This window comes from Crocodylus porosus, unplaced genomic scaffold, assembly GCF_001723895.1.
Source record: "Crocodylus porosus isolate Cpor-Errol unplaced genomic scaffold, CroPor_comp1, whole genome shotgun sequence".
NCBI lineage: Eukaryota > Metazoa > Chordata > Crocodylia > Crocodylidae > Crocodylus > Crocodylus porosus.
Genome location: NW_017728886.1, coordinates 31,652,203 through 31,670,310, shown reverse-complemented (window position 1 = coordinate 31,670,310; position 18,108 = coordinate 31,652,203).

Genomic DNA, 18,108 nt, shown 5'->3' with positions numbered 1-18,108 from the left:
TTGGCAAACTTGGCCAGTCCACTTCTGACACCAATGTCCACATCATTGACGAAGATGTTAAACAGTATAGGCCTTAGGACAGAGGCTTGTGGGACCCCACTAGTCACAGTGCACCACTGGCTCCTGTCGACCACCACCCTCTGGGTCCTACTGTGGAGCCAGTTCCCCAGCCAGTGGATTGTGGTGACGTCAAGGCTGCAGTTAGCCAGTTTAGCCAAGAGGTGATTGTGGGATACCGGATCGAAGGCTTTTTTTAAAGTCGAGGTATACAATGTCAAGCTCTTCCCCTTGTCGAGGTGATAAGTCACCTGGTCATAAAACGAAATGAGATTGGTCAAGCAAGATCTACCTGCAACAAACCCATGCTGGGTATCCCTCAGGATATTGCCTTCAGCTAGTCTGTTAAGAATGGCCTCCGTGATAATCTTTTCCAAGACCTTCCCCAGGATAGAGGTCAGGCTGATGGGCCTGTAGTTTGCCAGATCTACTTTCCTCCCTTTCTTGAAGATAGGCATGACATTGGCCCTCTACCAATCTTCAGGCACTTCACCAGAGTGCCAAAAGCTCTCAAAGATCTATGCCAGGGGCTGAGCTATGATGCTTGCCAGCTCCTTGAGTACCCTTGGGTGTAAACCATCAGGGCTAGCTGACTTGAAGGTATCTAGTGTGTCAAGGTGTTTCTTCACGAGGTCAGCTTCGATGGAGGGCAAGGAATCTTCCTCACCTGGGCCTCCCTGACCTACAGTGGGAAGGGGCATCCCATGGGATTGGTTAAAAACTGACCTACTGGCAACACACCTACCAATGCAGCCCAGTGTGCCGTTAGCCTTCTTGGCAACAAAGACATACTGCTGGCTCATATTAAGCCCATTGTCTGCTATAACCCCCAGATCCTTTTCTGCAGAGCTGCTGCCCAGCCAGTCAGCTCCCAGTCTGTACTGGTACATGGGATTGTTCCACCCTAAGTGCAGCACTTTGCACGTGTCCTTGTTGAACCTCATGAGATTTCTTTTGGTTCAACAACCCTCCAATTTGTCTAAGTCACTCTGAATCCTAGCCCTATGCTCCAGTGTATCTACTACTCCTCTCAGTTTGATGTCATCTGCAAACTTACTGAGGGTGCACTCTCTACCATCTTCCAGGTTGCTGATGAAGACATCAGCCCCAGGACTGATCTACTTTCCTCCCTTTCTTGAAGATAGGCATGACATTGGCCTGATCCCTGGGGCACTCCACTTGATACCAACTGCTAACTAAACATCAAGCCATTGATTACTGCCCAATGCTTCATTTTTTAGCCATCTTACAGTCCATTTATCCAGCCCGTAGTGACTACTTCAAAAAGATGTTGTAAATTGATAGGGACCCTGTGTGTGGGTACCAGACAGTTCGACTTGGGAAATAAGAGCATGTATCTCATGCACAGTGCATAAGCCTGGGTATTGGTGATATTCTATGCAAGCAATATCTGGGATTAATAGTGGCATAGCCAGTTAAGAGCAGCTGTTTGTTCTCTTTAGTGTGGATAGACACTCTGAGGGTAAAGACTGACCAGCATTTCCATCAATCATCATCCATGATGTGGTATGGGCAGGGTGTGGTGAATGGAGGAGCCCTGTGAAGAGGTTGGGAGTTTGTACCTGGTTTGAAGTAAGGCAGAATTTACTTTCTGTTATATTTTTCGTACCATCAAAGGGATGGAAGGTAAGTCTGGAAGGAGAGCAGGTGAAGATCCAGGCAGAACAGACAGGCCCTACATTATTGAAAGGTTGCTGAGAACTTCTACATGCACCATGAAGCACACTCTATCCACTCACTTCTCTCACACCAGCTCTGGAAAATATAGTCTCCTTAGAGTGGCACTGAGTGGTCCAGCACCTGCAATCTGTCTTGGGCTTGCTTATGGATGTGCCACTCTAATAAGGCTATGTTGCCTCGTTTTTGGGAGTTGGCATGCACAAAACAAGAGTGAGAATGGGGAATGCTACAGAGTAGCACTCCAAGAATCAGTACAGTGGTAGTGTAGACATGACCAAAATATTTGGAAGCAGCAAATAACTCAGGAATCAGTGGGGGAAAAAATCTTCCACAGATTGCAAGCATTTGTGCAGCCAGAAACTCTTTATTTTATAGGACAATTCAAGGAAGCATTCAAAAGCTTTTATGGTCTTTTATTATTTCTTTTAATTAAGTGAAACCAGCTTTTATATTGCTCAGCTAGCCCTACTGACATTAAAAGGCATATTATCTGAGTAAGAATTGCCCAAAAGGCAAGTAAAGTGTGGAGCTGCAGTAGGTTTGCAGTGTCAGGGTATGCACTCAGAACTGAAAAGCACACTGTAGTCTATTGCTGTTATTCTTTTGCAATTACTCTTTTAAATTATATATGACTTTACACCTGGCTTTACTGATCTCCTGCACGTTTATACAATACAGGTATACTGCAATTTGTACTTGCCTTACCAAGACTAAAAGTCATATCAAATCTAACCATTTGAATATGAAATGACACCACTGCATAATGGCTTAGATATGAAAAAAGTATTCACTTGCTCTGATTTTGCAGGGGGTGTTGCTTTTGTTTGTTTGCTATTCATATGGCTACTATATATTTACTTAAAGAAAAATTATTTTTAACTTGTATTTTAACTTATTTTTCCATGGCCAAAACCTCTAAAAAACAGGTTAATGTAAGCTTATGCTATACCTCTCTGATTAGTTAGTCTGTAAGGTGCAAATCTGCCCTACCTTTTGCAAAAGTGTCTTGTCATTCTACTTCAAAACAAATAAAATCATGTTTGGGCTAAAAAATATTAGTCTACAATTCCTCTATCACTAAGTGTCTGAAAAAGAGGAAATAATAAAAGGAGTATTCTACCTTTTCTATACCAACTATAGCTTAGTTTTCTTTTCTTGAACACCAAGCTGTGGTATTCATAAAACAGTATTATTATGACAACACCATGGCCCAAACTTACGAATTGCTGAAAACTTCTGAAGGCATCACCAGTTCTCAATACCTTCTGAAGTATGTTCATGTGCCCATGAAGATAGCTGCAGCAGTCAAATGTGATTGGAACTCAGCAGTAATCTGACCAGATCCACTCTTCCCTGGCCGCATCACACTCCTTCCCAGTGGCCAGTTCTGTCAGTTCTTAGTTCAGGTCTATGACTTATTTAGCCTTTCAGGATAGTGTAAGGGGCTGGACTGAAACAAGCAGACATTGGAGACAGAAATCTATTTCACTTTACACATTCACATGATAGTTTTCCAGCTGCAAAAGAGGCATTTTTGGCACTTGATCACGTTCGACTACTTTCACTAAGCATGCACAGGCTGGGCAGATATGTGGCTCCACACACTTGTATGTTGAGCTTTCATAAGTCACAAAATTCTACTAGGCAAAAACCCATGACTAGCAGGTGTTGGACATGGAGAACCCTCCTATGGTTTAAGCTACAATTTAGCTGAGCTATTGCACCTTTCACTTAATATTCATTAGTTAAAATATATGGGAAGTGGTTTCTGCCCCATTGGGAGCAAGTAACCAGGCTAGAACACAGAATCTGCTTCCAACAGGTCTTGTGGGTCCACTACCGTGGCACCTAGTTCTCTCCCTGGGGTCTAACCCACTTGCCGGCTCTCTCTGGCTCCCCCTCACCTCCAGTCTCAACTGCCACACTGATGTCATTGTTTGTTTACTAAGGAGGCTGTCCCTGGGGCTGGAAATAGCTTCTCTGGTTCCCTTGTCTCCCAGCTTTCTCCTTGCCATGCTCACACCTGGGTCTGTGCTTCTCTCAGTGTACTTCCAAGCACCTTTTGGAGCTTCAGCAGTCCCAGCCTTGGCCCCCCTTTTTCTCTGTCCAAGCCCTCAGACCTGCTTGATTGTCTGAGACCCTGGCTCTTGGATCTCACTTCTGACTTGGCTGCAGACCCGCCTGGTGTTCCAGTTTTACTGCACCCACTTCAGCCTTCTCAGCCAGGGCTTAATCTCCCATCCCTGGTAGTGGGAAGTGCCTCTCAGGCACCCCATTCATGGTCTCCTAACTCCTTCTCCCTGATAGCCGCTATCTGGTTCTCCGGTCAAACTTAATCAGAACATAGACACAAGCAAGCTGCTTCAGAACAAAAATCCTCCCCACATTGGACCATTGCTTCAGCAAACCAGAAGTTCCCCTCAGTTTTCTCCTTCCATTATGGGGCACTTCAGATTGTCTGCCAATGTATCTCCTGAAGCCATCACCCTTAGAGCCTTCCTGTCAGGAGGCTCTCCACACACAGGGTTTTCCACTTTCGCTTGAATTCCAGCCTGCCCTCCTCTGTGGCAGTTTAACTCATCTGTTTGCAGCCTTTACTTTTGCACTGCCTGGATGTCTGCCCCTTGTCTGCTTATTGTAGGGCAGCTAGCTCCCTACAGGAAGCTTAGGTTACCATGCTCTCCCTTTAAAGCAACAGGAGCCTCTGGGCTCCCTGTTACACTGCCTCCTTCCAGGGTGGCAGATTTGTCAGTCACACAACCTTTAGCTTGATCTCTTCCTCCTGGCCCCATCTATTTTCTGTTCTTGGGTGCAAAGGGATAAGCCTCAAAAAGTGGATTTGAGGAATAGATGATACCTAACTATAGCTTAGTGGTCACTGTGGTGGGGAGTCAGCAAAATGTAAGCTTAAGCCCCCTCCCTCTGGGGCTAAAATGCGGGGAGTTCATTGGCACCTTGCTGGGCAGAATTTGGAGACCTATACACTCATTTTACCCTTATGCAGTAATATGATGGTTTGGCACAGATTGGCAAAATGACAAAAATAGCTATAGTTATTTTATTTATTTTTTACAAAAAAACAAGGAAAACAGAATATTTAAATGTCTTGAAAATATGAAAGTGTGTTATTCATCATCTTTTTATTTTATTTTAAATCTTCCTCCATTCTGAAGTTGAGATCACAAGGCTCTGGACCACAATCTTATCTCAGTTATGCTGGTTAAGATAAAACATCCTGCTTCTGACATGTAATTTCTGCCTTAGTTTGCGAAAGCCTGGATTTACGGACCTTCACAATACACTGGTATGCTAGCCCAATCTCAAAGACTATCCTAAAGAAGACGGGTCTCAAATGCTGGGACAGACAGATGCCATTTTGAACACTTTGAGGGCAGCAGAGAATAATTGTTTTAAGGACTCTCATCTGATTAAAAATGAATTATATCATGTTTCCCTAACACCTGGAAATAAGATTGTATTTTATTAATACATTTTAATGAGTTTTGTATCTGATTAACGTTTATGGGTTTTTGTCTGTGTATTGTACTAAGCATTTAATATAAGTACATTTGGAACGTAAATAAAGTCCATGGTCACTTCACTAGACCTGATTCTGACCTCAAAAGTAACTCCAGTGGCCCTGATTCTGAATTCAATTTAGTATTAATCAAAAGTGACTCCATTAACAGCAGATTACTCTTGTGTAAAGATTTTCTAAATAAGGACACAGGAGCTCTGTTTACTTCAGTAGTTTTGTACTAAACATGTACAGCTGTTCAGTTTCTATCAGGGAAACAGATAGTAAAATTCTCCCAGTAAGAACTGGGAGTGTGCAGATATTCAAGCTTTTTCTCCCAGAGCAAAAATGGCTGGCTCAGGAAAAGAATAACCAAGGAACAATCAGGGTTAAATCACCCCTGGGAGAGTTTCTCCCAAGAGATTTAACATCTGTACACTTTTCTCCAGCTTAAGTCCCCCTGGGGAACAGGAGGTGTAGAGCTGGGGAATACACTGCTATGCTTTTCTAAGACCAGGGTCACACTGGACTGGAGAAGGCATGGGAGGCAGCTGCTCTCACCCTCCCATGAATGGGAGAGGAGGGGAAGGGCAGAGCAGCCCCAGCTGCTCTCTGCCTTCCTCTCATACTAGAGGTCCTGGTGTGAGAAACAGGCAGGAGCTTTGCCATTCTGTTCCTTCTGTTCAGTTTCTGGGGTTCAGGAGTCAAGCACAGGGAATGCTTCCCCTTCCCTTTCCTGTGCTCCCAACCCTATTCAGATAAGCTGCAGGAATAGCAGCATGTGCATTCCCTGAGATTGACTGTGCAGCCCCTGGAAGCTCCAGCTTTGAAACCAGAAGTGCCAGTTGAAGTGCATTTCCGATTTCACCGCTGGTGGTTCTGGACTCACTGATTGGCCATTGGAGGAACACCCCCCTCAGCAATCTGGTGCCTCCCCAGACTCAGGAGGCACCAGTCACCCATGCTAGGCTTGCAAGCCCAGCTCTCAGCTCCACTGGCTTCCCTTTATGTACCCCTACTGCTCAGCTGAGTGGCAGAAGCAGCTATTTAAAATCAGAGGGGTTGGGAGCTATGTTTGGTGAAAGCCTCCCAAACCTGGCTCTCAGCCCCTCCAGCTTCCCCTTGCTCCCCTTCTACTTAGCTGAGTGATGGAACAGCAATTTAAAAGGGGCTGAGAGCCTAGTGTGCTTAGGCTTCCCTAAGCTTGGTTCCTAGCCCCACAGACTTCCCTTTGCTTCCCAGCTGACTAGGAGCTGTGTGGGATGAGGCAAAGCTTGTCCCTGCTTTGCTCCCACTGCTCTTGGTCAGCCTGCCTTAGAGCAATGTGGGGTGAGGCAAGCTGCTGTGACCCTGCCACAAGGCTGAGTACTTACCTGCTCTCCCTGCACTCTTCCAGGTCAGCCCAGAGGAGTGCAAGGAGCAGGACTATTCTCCTGCAAAGGAGATCCAGGAGGGTTTCTACCATGGAAGAACGCTCCCCTCCTCCTAATCAGCAGATTGGTAGGTTGCGGTGGGGGAGGGGGGGCATTCTCCTAAGACTGGAACCCTCTCCTCTTGATTGCTTGCTCCCTTTCTAGGCAGGGGAGATGGAAAACTGTCAATTTACTGGTTCCCGTAAGGGTGTGGGAGGCCCAGGGCGCATCCCCCTAGTGCTCCCTGCCTGGAGAAACTCTCCAGTCATGGGGCTGGAGGAATGTCTGTACAGTCAAACTCCTGGACTATTTTTTCTTTTGGAAGAGACTTCTTTCAGTAGAAATGAATTTCTGTACACAGCTACTTTATATCAAGCAGAATGCAGAGTAGAGGTGCACCTTTTAGACTAACTAAATAAGTTACATCTGATTAAGTGAACTGTGGCTAGCAAAAGCTTACACACCTACCATTCAGGTAATCTAAAAGGTGCATCTTTACCCTGCCTTCTGCCTGATTTCAGACTAATGTGGCTATCTCACTCAGCTTTTTATCAGGGTAGTTAAGTAGGGCTGTGTGAAGCTTTGGTCCCTGATTTGATTTGGCGGAGATTTGGCCCGATTTGGTGTTCAAGTCTCCAAATCCAAATTGAATCAGAGGACACTTTAATCTCTCTAAATTGAATTGGAACCCTCCAAATTGATTCAGAGAGATTCGGAAAGATTCGGTGATTCAGACATAGACACAACTCTAAATGTTTTTTCTACATACCTCGAGGTACTAGGAGGCTCATCAGTGCTGTTATACTGGAGCACATGGAGTGTCCCACAGAAGCATGGGGGGGCTCCCCAGCATGCTTGGCAGCAGACCCAGAAGGGACCGGATGCACTTGTGGTCCACTTCTGGGTCCACTGGGGAGCGTGCTGCGTTCCCCCAGCTTGGCGACTGGTGCCTCCTTGGTCTAGGGGGGCACCCGGGGTCCCCCCATAGCTGATCACTGTGCCGGGGGGCAGGAGGCCCCCCAGCATGCTCCCTGGCAGATCCACTCCTGGGTTTGCCACTGAGCATGTAGGGGGGCCCCCGCACTCCTGTGAGATGCTCCATCTGCCCCAACTTGCATCATTCATGAGCCATGCCTGGCACCTCGAGGTATGCAGAAAAAACACTTAAAGCTGTGTCTATGTCCAAATTGCTGATTCTCTGAATCAGCAGTGAATCTTCAGATTAGGATTCAGTTGAATCGAATCAGGGACTGTCCTCAATTTGGGCCAAATCCAAATCAAATAGGGCCTGCTTTGCACACCCCTATAGTTAAGATCAACATCTCACCCTCTGCACCTAGAGTGCTGCAGCTAGATATCATATTAAGTCTTCAACTTTTGTTGCTTAGAAAACACTACAGAAAAAGAGTAAATAATTAACAAACAGTCTAAAATCCAGCTGATGCTGAACCAGACATATATCCTCCATGGTTCTTGTCAAAGGCAACACAAAGAATTAGTCCAAATGTTTCTTGTCAGAAGAAGACTGAGACGAGCTGTGCAAATATAGGTTCTCACATACCAAAGTTTTGCCTCATGATTTTCTTCTGTTATCAAACTAAACCATATGAGCACACACAGTCTGGACTACAGATATGTATCAAGTTTGTTTTAGATTAAGTTCTCTAGTCTATTCACATCATGGTTATTGTACCATCTGTTTTTCATTGACATGGAATAATAGTTTAATGCATGTTTGTTAGAATACCTTAAGAACCTTTTAAAATTAAGAGCTCAGAGTCATTTCAGATATGTACTGAAAGACAGGAACAAAATGCATGCTCCTTCAGTGGAAATTGAGGACAGAAAGCTATTACCCACAAAAGTAGCTGTGTAAGTAATGCTAAGTCCTGCTTATTTACCTATCTGTCTAAATATATTTCTACTGCACTTTTTTTTAATTACAATCACATGTGTAGATGAGCTAAGTGGCTATACTGTACATATTTAAACTGCCTGTGTGGCCTCTGAGCATGCTCAGTGGAGCTATGTACAATCTCTGGAGTAGATGGAGGAATATAGTAGTTACAGGAGCCCTAGAGTGATTTTATTACACACTCTTAGTTGTCCACAGTCTGCATCAACCTGGGGGAAGCTAGAAAATGCAGTTTTGCTAATAGCATGACTAGTGGGTGGGACTTTGCTGCTTGCTCTAGGTGCAATATTTTTGGGCAGAGGGCCACTTACTGAGTTTTGGCAAGCCATCGAGGGCCACATGACAGACAGCTGGGGCAGATAAATATTAATTTTCTAAATTTTTAGGAGCCCTGTGGGCCGGATAGAATGGCCTGATTGGCCACATCTGGCCCATGGGCCACATTTTGCTCACCCCTGGCCTAGGGAAGCTCTAGCCAACAGTGTAGCAAGGGTGTAGAGTGGGGCACCGGCTCTAGGCACTGAATTAAAGGGACACCAGAATGGTGGTCCCCAGAAAGCCCATACTGTGGGAGCTGCTGTAGACAACATGTGGGGAGCCTGTCCTGCAGCTGCAACAGTTCAAACAGCACTTGACTAGAGTTCACCAATATGATAGCCAGGTTAGGAATCTAGCGCAGATAGATTGGTTTTAACATTACATAAATACTCTTTTGGTGCAATCATGCACTTTAACTGCTTCAAAGTTACCTAAAGTCTTTATTGACAAGATAATTATTATTATAAACTGTCCCAGGAGTCAAAATAACGAGCGGCACTTACCAGCAGCTCGGGATGGGACGTGCATGGGGTGGAAGGAGGAACCCGCGTGGCTCATTAGTCGCTTTTTTGTGCAATTACGTCCGGCCGGTGACGTCAGCGTCGGACGCTGGCTGGCAGAGATAAAAATGGCCGTCACTGCTGTGGAGGGGGCAGATAGCCGAGGAATGAAGCCACGGCTGATGCCGGCAGCAGGGAAGACCCTACTCGCTGGATCCACGGAGCCTGGCAAGCTAGAGCAGATGCAGGCAGTGGAGGGTGGAGTACCCCGATGAGTGCCCGCACAGGACGATGAAGGAGCAACAGGTTTGCCGCCCAAAGATGGAGCTGAAGCGGCACCTGGAAGCAGAGCGGAACCCAGGTGGGAGTGCCGGGATGACGGGGTGTGGAGGAAGGCATGACAGTGGGTGAAGACCCCGGGAGAGCCCTAAAGGGGTTTGTGGTCAAGGTGGGTATCGCTGCTGGGTTCCACTGGAATGAGGAACAGACAGAAGTAGATCCGGGAAGCAACGGGTCAAGAGGAAAATATCCTCTCCCTGTGAGGCTCTGGGGAAAAGGATAGAAAGGGGCAGGGAATAGCTTACTGGTCGGTTTTTGGTTAACACATTTATTTTGTTATCCTGGGCGAAAGTGCATAGGAGATAGGGATGAGTGACCAAGGTGTGGGGCTGTGGAGAAGCCTCAGTAGGGCTCCCCCCTCATGGTTGTATGTACCCTTGAAGGAAGGGATGGAGGTGTGAAGGGCTGTGGAGTACGCCCACATGGGCAAGCGGGGCCTTCTAAACGTAACAGCAGAGAGGGTGACCCCGCAAGTAGAGACCGTGGATAATTGCTCGGCGGCACACCAAAGGAGGCATGAGGCAGGGGTGTAGGGATGGTGGAGCCCCGTAAGTGACTGCTGGGAGAACCCTGGACCACCAAGTATCCCGTCAACCGACCCCACCTACTGAGGAACAGCAAGTCATGCCAGGCGTGGCAGAGGTTGGCAACGCAGGAAGAAGAGAACTACTCCGGCAACGACACAAACCCGGGAGGTGCTTGACATCCACCACTAGAACAAAGGCCGCTCAAGAGCAGTTATTCAAAGCCTGGCAGTCCCATAAACATATGCAGAATTATTTTTACACTGTTTATCCCTTGAGGACTTGAGGACTAGTCCTCATTTTATAACTTATCTTCTTTTTTTGGTTTCCAGATTTAGGGAAAACTTTTGCTGCATATTATTGTTAGTATGCATTCCCACACAACATTCTTATGCATTATCCTGGACCACATCAGCTACACTGTTTTTATGTCACTTGGGGTTTTCCTCTTTACCAAGGAAATTCTTGGCTGTCTTTATAAACCAGCTGCTTAACTCCTTTACCCTTCATGAACAGAGTAACAGGGCCTTAACAGAATTAATTTTTTTGAGAGGGAGAATTATTTTTTGAGAGGGAGAATTCTATTTAGACAGACAGGTAAATAAGATTCAAGTACAGTTTTGCAATACATTAAGAAAGACAAGCAATTATCTGGAAACTTGCCGTGGAAAATATGTGGAAACCTACAAGACCTTCTACATCAGGGCTGTCTAGCTGCTTCCTGCTTTGCTAGTTATTTCTCCCATATAAATTCAGCTAATGATAACACTTGCAGATAACACCCAAACTTGAGAGATAGGAAACACAGTGCAGGAGACAGAAACCAAACTGAAAAATGACCAGCAAAATAAAAGCAGCAGTAGCTGCAGACAATGGAGGTAAATTAATTACTAATAAACACAAGGTACTACAACCAGAAAAAAAAAACAGCACAGAAAGAGCTAACCAAGTAGCTGCCCCCATCACAGTAATATGGGTTTGTCTTCCCTGGTAAGCCTTCAATAAATATGGAATTCAATTAGGAATGAAGCCATGGTGTAACTATTGACTTCAGTAGAGTTTTAGTGGGATGACTCTGACCCACTGAGGTTATGTATGCTTTCAGCACAGAAACTTTACATCACTATGGGCATGTCTACATGAGATACTAACAGTGCAGTAGCCTAATAATACTGTTCAGTAGCACATTACAGCACAAACAGTGCTAATATGCTACTGTGCAGTAGTATTAGGCTCACATAAAAAGTGTTTGCCAGCACTACTGTGCAGTAACTCCAGTTATTGTGCATTTATTTAGTACTTGATTGTACAAGTACTAAATTAAATGTGCAGTAACCATTGTACATTAATGAACATGTAGCTGTGCCCTGTGAGCAGGTACATTTCAGTGCCTACTCTGTATGCAACCTATAGACTAATATAGTAACAATGAAAAAATTAGCTGAATAAAATAAATTAATAACAAAAACTATAGCTATGATAAACTCACAGGAACACAGAATTCATAGTATTACACCTCAGATAGTGGTTCTCAACCTTCTTAGACTTGAGGCACACCTGTGAAAATGCCAGCTCTTAGCTTCGCTTGTTTCTGACTACAGAAAAATCAGACAGCAATTCTTCTGTTGCAAAGAACTCAGAGACCACAAGTCAGAATGTTTTTAATGTTATGGAAATCTCTGAAATTTCTAGGTTTCTCTTGTGAATCATGTGCATGTGTTTGCACTCTAACAGTGCCACAGTTGCATGTAGACCAGCGTATCTTACATGTTCAGTCTGGACAAGGCACAAGCTAAAACTTAGTTAATGTGGGTTAGCTGCCTTTTTAAGATTCACCTCTTAAATAAATATCTTAAAATCTTAGTGTATACAAGGCTTTAAAATATCCTTTTAATTTTGTATTGTGTGTTTATTGATTAGCAGTTATAGAATCATAGAAAATAGTAATTTGGGTTTGAAGGGACCTCAGGAGGTCATCTAGTCCAACCCACTATTCAAAGCAGGACCATTTCCAACTAGATCATTCCAGCTAGGGCTTTGTTGATCTGGGCCTTAAAAACCTCCAAGGGTGGATTTTCCACCACTTTTCTAAGTAACCTATTCCAGTGCTTCACCACCTTCCTAGCAGGAAATTTTTTTCTAACATCCATCTTAACCATTGCTCCTTGTTCTGTTATTTCCCAGCACTGAAAACAGTCTAGCTCCATCCTCTTTGGAACGGCCCTTCAGGTACTTAAAAGCTGCTATCAAATCCCACTTCAGTCTTCTCTTCTGCTGACTAAATTAGCTCAGCTCTCTCAGTCTTTCCTCATGAGTCATGTGCCCCAGCCCTCTAACCATTTTCGTTGCTCTCCACTGGACTCTCTCCAACTTGTCCACATCCTTTCTGTAGTTGGGGGCCCAAAACTGGATACACTACTTCAGATGTGGCCTTACCAGTGCAGAAGAGAGGGGAATAATTACTTCCCTCAATCTGCTGATAACGCCCCAACCAGTGCAGCCCAGTATGCCTTCTGGGGAACAAGGGCACACTGTTGATTCATATCCAGCTTATTGTCCACTGCAACCCCTAGTTTTTTTCTACAGAGTTGCTGCTTAGCCAGTTGGTCCCAAGCCTGTAGCAGTGCATGGGATTATTCTGTCCTAAGTGCAGGACTTTGCACTTGTCTTTGTTGAACCTCATGAGATTTGTTTTGGCCCAATCCTCCAATTTGTCTAGGTCACTCTAGCACCCTCCAGCATATCTACTACATCCCCCCTCATCCCAGCTTGGTGTCATTTGCCAACTTGCTGAGGGTGCAATCTGTCCCATCTTCCAGATCGTTAATGAGGACATTGGAAAAAAACCAGGCCCAGGACTGACGCCTGGGGGACTCCACTTGATACCAGTTGCCGGCTAGACTTCGAACCGTTCTATTTTACCAGTGGCTAGGTCACATTCTACCTGAAAACTGCATGGTACAGGATATTTTATAAGCAGCAATCTTAAGAAGTTAAGAAGGAAGCATTTAGACAACTACTTTCTGTTGATAACTGGACTTGTACTCTATTCAGGAGTACCTGCAGGTAATGACAACTCATTCTGCTGATGCAGTATGCAGTATGCATTATCGCTAATACCAAACAATCAAGATCAATATCACAATACTGTGACAAAATATATTTAGTTTTAAAGAGTCCTGACAAGCAGCAGCTCCAATAAAAGAAGATTTTCAGTTATACTACTAATAAATTAACTCTATATTTGATTGTTGACATAAACATAGAAATTATAGAAAATTAGGGTTAGAAGGCACCTCAGGAGGTCATCTAGTACAACCCCCTGCCCAAAGCAAGACCATCCCTAACTAGATCATCCTAGCCAAATATTTGTTTATCCGGCTCTTGAAAACCTCCAAGGATGGAGAGTCCACCACCTCTCTGGATGACCTGTTCCAGTGTTTTACTACCCTCCTAGTGAGAAAATTCTTCCTAATATCTAAACAAAGCTTTCCTCACTGCAACTTGATTCTCTCATCTGCCATCACTGGGAACAGCTGTAGCTCCATCCTCTTTTGAACCCCCTTCAGGTAGTTGAAGGCTGCTATTAAATTCCCTCTCAGTCTTCTCTTCTTTAGACTAAATAAGCCCAGTCCCCTCAGCCTCTCCTCACAAGTCATGTGTTCCAGCCCCCTCACCATTTTTGTTGCCCTCTGCTGGACTCCAATTTGTCCACATCCTTTCATGATGGAGTGTGAAAGAAATACAGCATTTGTCTGCATCTGGACTTCAAAATGTACCCCCACTATACAGATCTGGTTTCAGTTCTACATGGAAGTGATAAGAAAAAATCCATATATGTGGACTGTCATGGGCAAAAGCTCATCTACTGAAATATTTTAAGGAAGTTAGAACAAAGAATAGTATAGATCCAGTCTGAAGTGAATTTATGTACAATTTCAGCAAATTATTTGTGGTAAAAAGGAAAGCAACAATTACCTAACTTCTAAAAAATGCTGTTATCAGTTGAATTAAAAGGTGCTGAATTATAAATGGAGGAGTGAAACTTTGAAAATTACTATTGGCAAGACCTAAAATCAACAATGGCTACATCAGTCAAAACAGCAGTTACCTTCATATATTTGATAACCAGAGACAGACCATATTAATCATTTACTGCCTGGATTTGAAAGCTGTGACCAACCTAATAGGAGCATTCAAGTGAAAAATTATCCATCTTTAGGACACATATCATAACAGTATCTTTTTTTGGAACCCAACATTTGTATCTTTGCTTTTATTGGTAAAGCATTTTAGAAAATCCAGAAGCAGTGGGTCTGATTTGCCTCTGCTCTTTGCTTCTGGTAGAATCCCTGCAAAGTGAACACGAGGTGGATACAAACTTCTACTATTCTCACTTGAAAGTTGTGAATGACTACACAAGTCCACTGAGTCACAGGATTCATAATTAATAAGAGACCCCAGAATGCAGAGAATGTGCAATTTCTGTTGAAGTATACAATACAAAAAACTTGCCCCTTTATATTGCATTTGCTAACTGCATCACTAGTGTCATTCGGAAAACAAGATTTGATATTATTGTACAACTTCACAGCCTTGAATAAATTTCTCCCATACAGAAGTCTTTGACTGATGATTCACTAACGGTCCCATAGTGAGAAAATAACTCAGTGTGAAGATGACAGGTTTAGAGCATGAGAAACAATAAGCTATATAGAAGCCAGAAAGAACAGCACGTACCAGAAATGAAAGGGCAATTGTCACTATCCCTGGGTCTTGACAATAACAACAGGTGCTAAAACATACAATACAGCTATAGTACTAGCGAATTCCAAAGTGGCAAAAAGCTCAACAGTTAAGTCAAATCTTTTATAGGCAAAAGAGACTCACTAGCAGAAGTGTATGAGTCACAAATACAGACTGAGAAGGTCTAGTTTGTCATGCCCCATTATGGCTTTTTGCAAAAGTAATATAGCTCTTTAATTTTTACAAAAGCTTCCTAGAGCTTAGACCTATATCCATTTGACTCCTTCATGCCACAGGTAATACAAAGGTTGCAAAGTGGAAAACAAATGGTTAGTAATGATGGTTTGGAATTTTTGCAATTTTTTCCTTAACTTGCTTCTCGATTGAATTAATACCTATCTCACCAATCACAATATTCAGTTATTCTATCTTTTATTCTCCTGATGAAAGATAAGTTTATCCTCTCTCACTGGGCACTTGTCAAATGTTGTTATAATTTCTTGTAGCAATCTCAGATGCTTCTGTTCTGATAAACCTATTGCAACAAAATGTTAGTGTTAATGTACATAACCAGTTAGCCAGTCATTGTGAGATGATGGTGAGAATGACAGAAATGAACAAAAATAAGTGAAGTTTTTACACTTAGCATACCTTTATTGCAGTTTATAGTTATGAACAAACATGGAACTTCATGAAATACTAGTTGTCCATTGGCATGACTCAGTCTAACTTATTGTTCAAAAAGTCACTCCCCCCATGAGCAAAACAAGCCAACAGTCATGGGACTGGGGTTTTGTTGTAAAAGGACAATATTTTATATACCCATGAAAGACAGCTATAATCTGGATTGTTACATATTTTGGAAACAACAATTCTGGAATAAGAATATTCAGAGGTGTAACAAGTATTTTTGGTGCCCTCAGCAGCAGAGGCATACCTGGCAGGGGGGTGGAACAGAGGCAGGGGGCTCCAGGCTATGCCAGCTATGGTCTCCATTGGTTCAGAGGGGCAGAAAGTGGGCAAAACCCAGCACCCAAGGGGTCTGCAGGCTCTGACAGCTATGGGCTCCATTGGTGCAGAGTAGGAGCAAGTGACCAGGACCCAGCAGCCAGGGGGTGCAGGTAGTGGGGCTTGAGGGTGCTGCTAACAGCCAGGCTGACCAATGATATAAAATGCTAAATCTGGCAGCAGGATTAACTCTCTAGCTGCAGAACCTGCTCATGCCATCCGCTAATGCTCTTCACCTGCCCCACACTCCAGAACCTTGCCTGCTCATACCTGACCACTTCCACTTGCTCTGTACTGGCAGGGCCTTAGCTGCTGAAATCTTGAAACCTCCTGCTTCTGTTCTGCTGCCCTCTGCCTTTGTTCCAGTACTTCTGCTTAGTCAGTGCCCAGGGCTCATGTTCCCCACTTGCCCACTGCTAGTTATGCTACTGAGAATACCCAGTAGCTAGTAGCTGTTAAACCTTCCATCTTGTCTCTCACAGCAGCTCTTGATCAGAGGTGTAGCAAGTTAATTCAGTACCCGAGGAGGCGGGGGGTATACTGACCATTGTGGAGGGGCTGACAAGGGGGTGAAGGGAAGGGAAGTCTTATCTGCTAAGGCTGTGCGAAGCTTCTGTTCCTGATTCAATTTGGTGGGGATTCTGCCTGACTTGGTGGTCAAATCTCCAAATCAAACCAGGACACCCTTTAATCTCGCTGAATCAAACTGGAACCCTCCGAATCGATTAGGAGAGATTCGGAAAGATTCAGCGATTCGGACATAGACACAGCTTTAAATGTTTTTTCTACATACCTCAAAGTACCAAGTGGCTCATGAATGCTGCTAAGCTGGGACACATGGAGTGTCCCATGGGAGCAGGAAGTGGACCAGAAGCACTTCCAGTCCACTTCTGGGTTCATCGGGGAGCATGCCAGGGGGCCTCCCCTGCATCTCACTGGCTTGGTAACTGGTGCCTGCCTCTTGGGTCTGAGGGGGGCACCCGAGGATCCCCCGGGGCTGATAGCCAAGCCGGGGGGGCCCCCAGCATGCTCCCTGGCAGACCCGAAGTGGACTGGAAGTACGTCCAGTCCACTTCCAGGTTCACTGCTGAACACGTGGGGGCCCCGCCCAACTCCTGTGGGATGCTCCATCCACCCCACCAACACAGCGTTCACAAGCCATGCCTGGTACCTTGAGGTATGTAGAAAAAACATTTAAAGCTGTGTCTATGGACAAATCACTGATTTTCCGAATCAGCATTGAATCTTCAGATTTGTCCGAATCAAATCAGGGACAGTGATCTGAATCAATTAATCGAATCACTGTCCCCGATTCAGGCTGAATCCAAATTGAATATGGCCCATTTCACACACCACTATTATCTGCCTAAACTCCCTGAGCAGGGAATATATCTGCTAATGCTACTGCTGCCAAAGTATTCGGTCAAAGGATAACTAAAAATCCTGTATTTAAAGAAATACCTTTGCAATAAAAATTGAATTGCTAATGTTTTGTGGGTTTCAGCTAGTATATAATTTTTTTGGTCTTCAAGCCCAGAGTTGGGGGCCATCAGGGAAGGGGGTGTATAGGGGGCAGGGCCCTGGAGCAGGTGCCCAACAGTTCAGTCCCTGGATGTTCCCTGGGGCTCAGCTTAGGCCAGCCCCCTAGTGGCTGGACAGACAGACAGTTGTGTCTATACATGCGTTAATGAGCATTAACTAATCACACCTAAATTTGCTACTTGCATTTGCAGGTAGGAAATTTACATGTGATTAGTTTAAGTTAATGCGCATTAAGGGTGCACACATGCACCCATAACGTGCATTTAGGCTAATTCACATTAATGCATGTGTAGATTCACCCTAAATGTCCTAAACACTAGGTTATTGCTCTAAAATAAGGGAGAGACCTCTTCCTCCTCAGGTAACAATTTTGGGACTTATACTCAGTTACATGTGCATAGAGTGATGTAACTGTGCTTAAGTGCCAAAAATAACAGTTGCACAACTGGGTAAGTGCCACTTGGATGCATAAAGTCAAATAGAACTCTGTCTTAAGCATTTGAGCTGGTGCAGCTATATTGGCACAGCT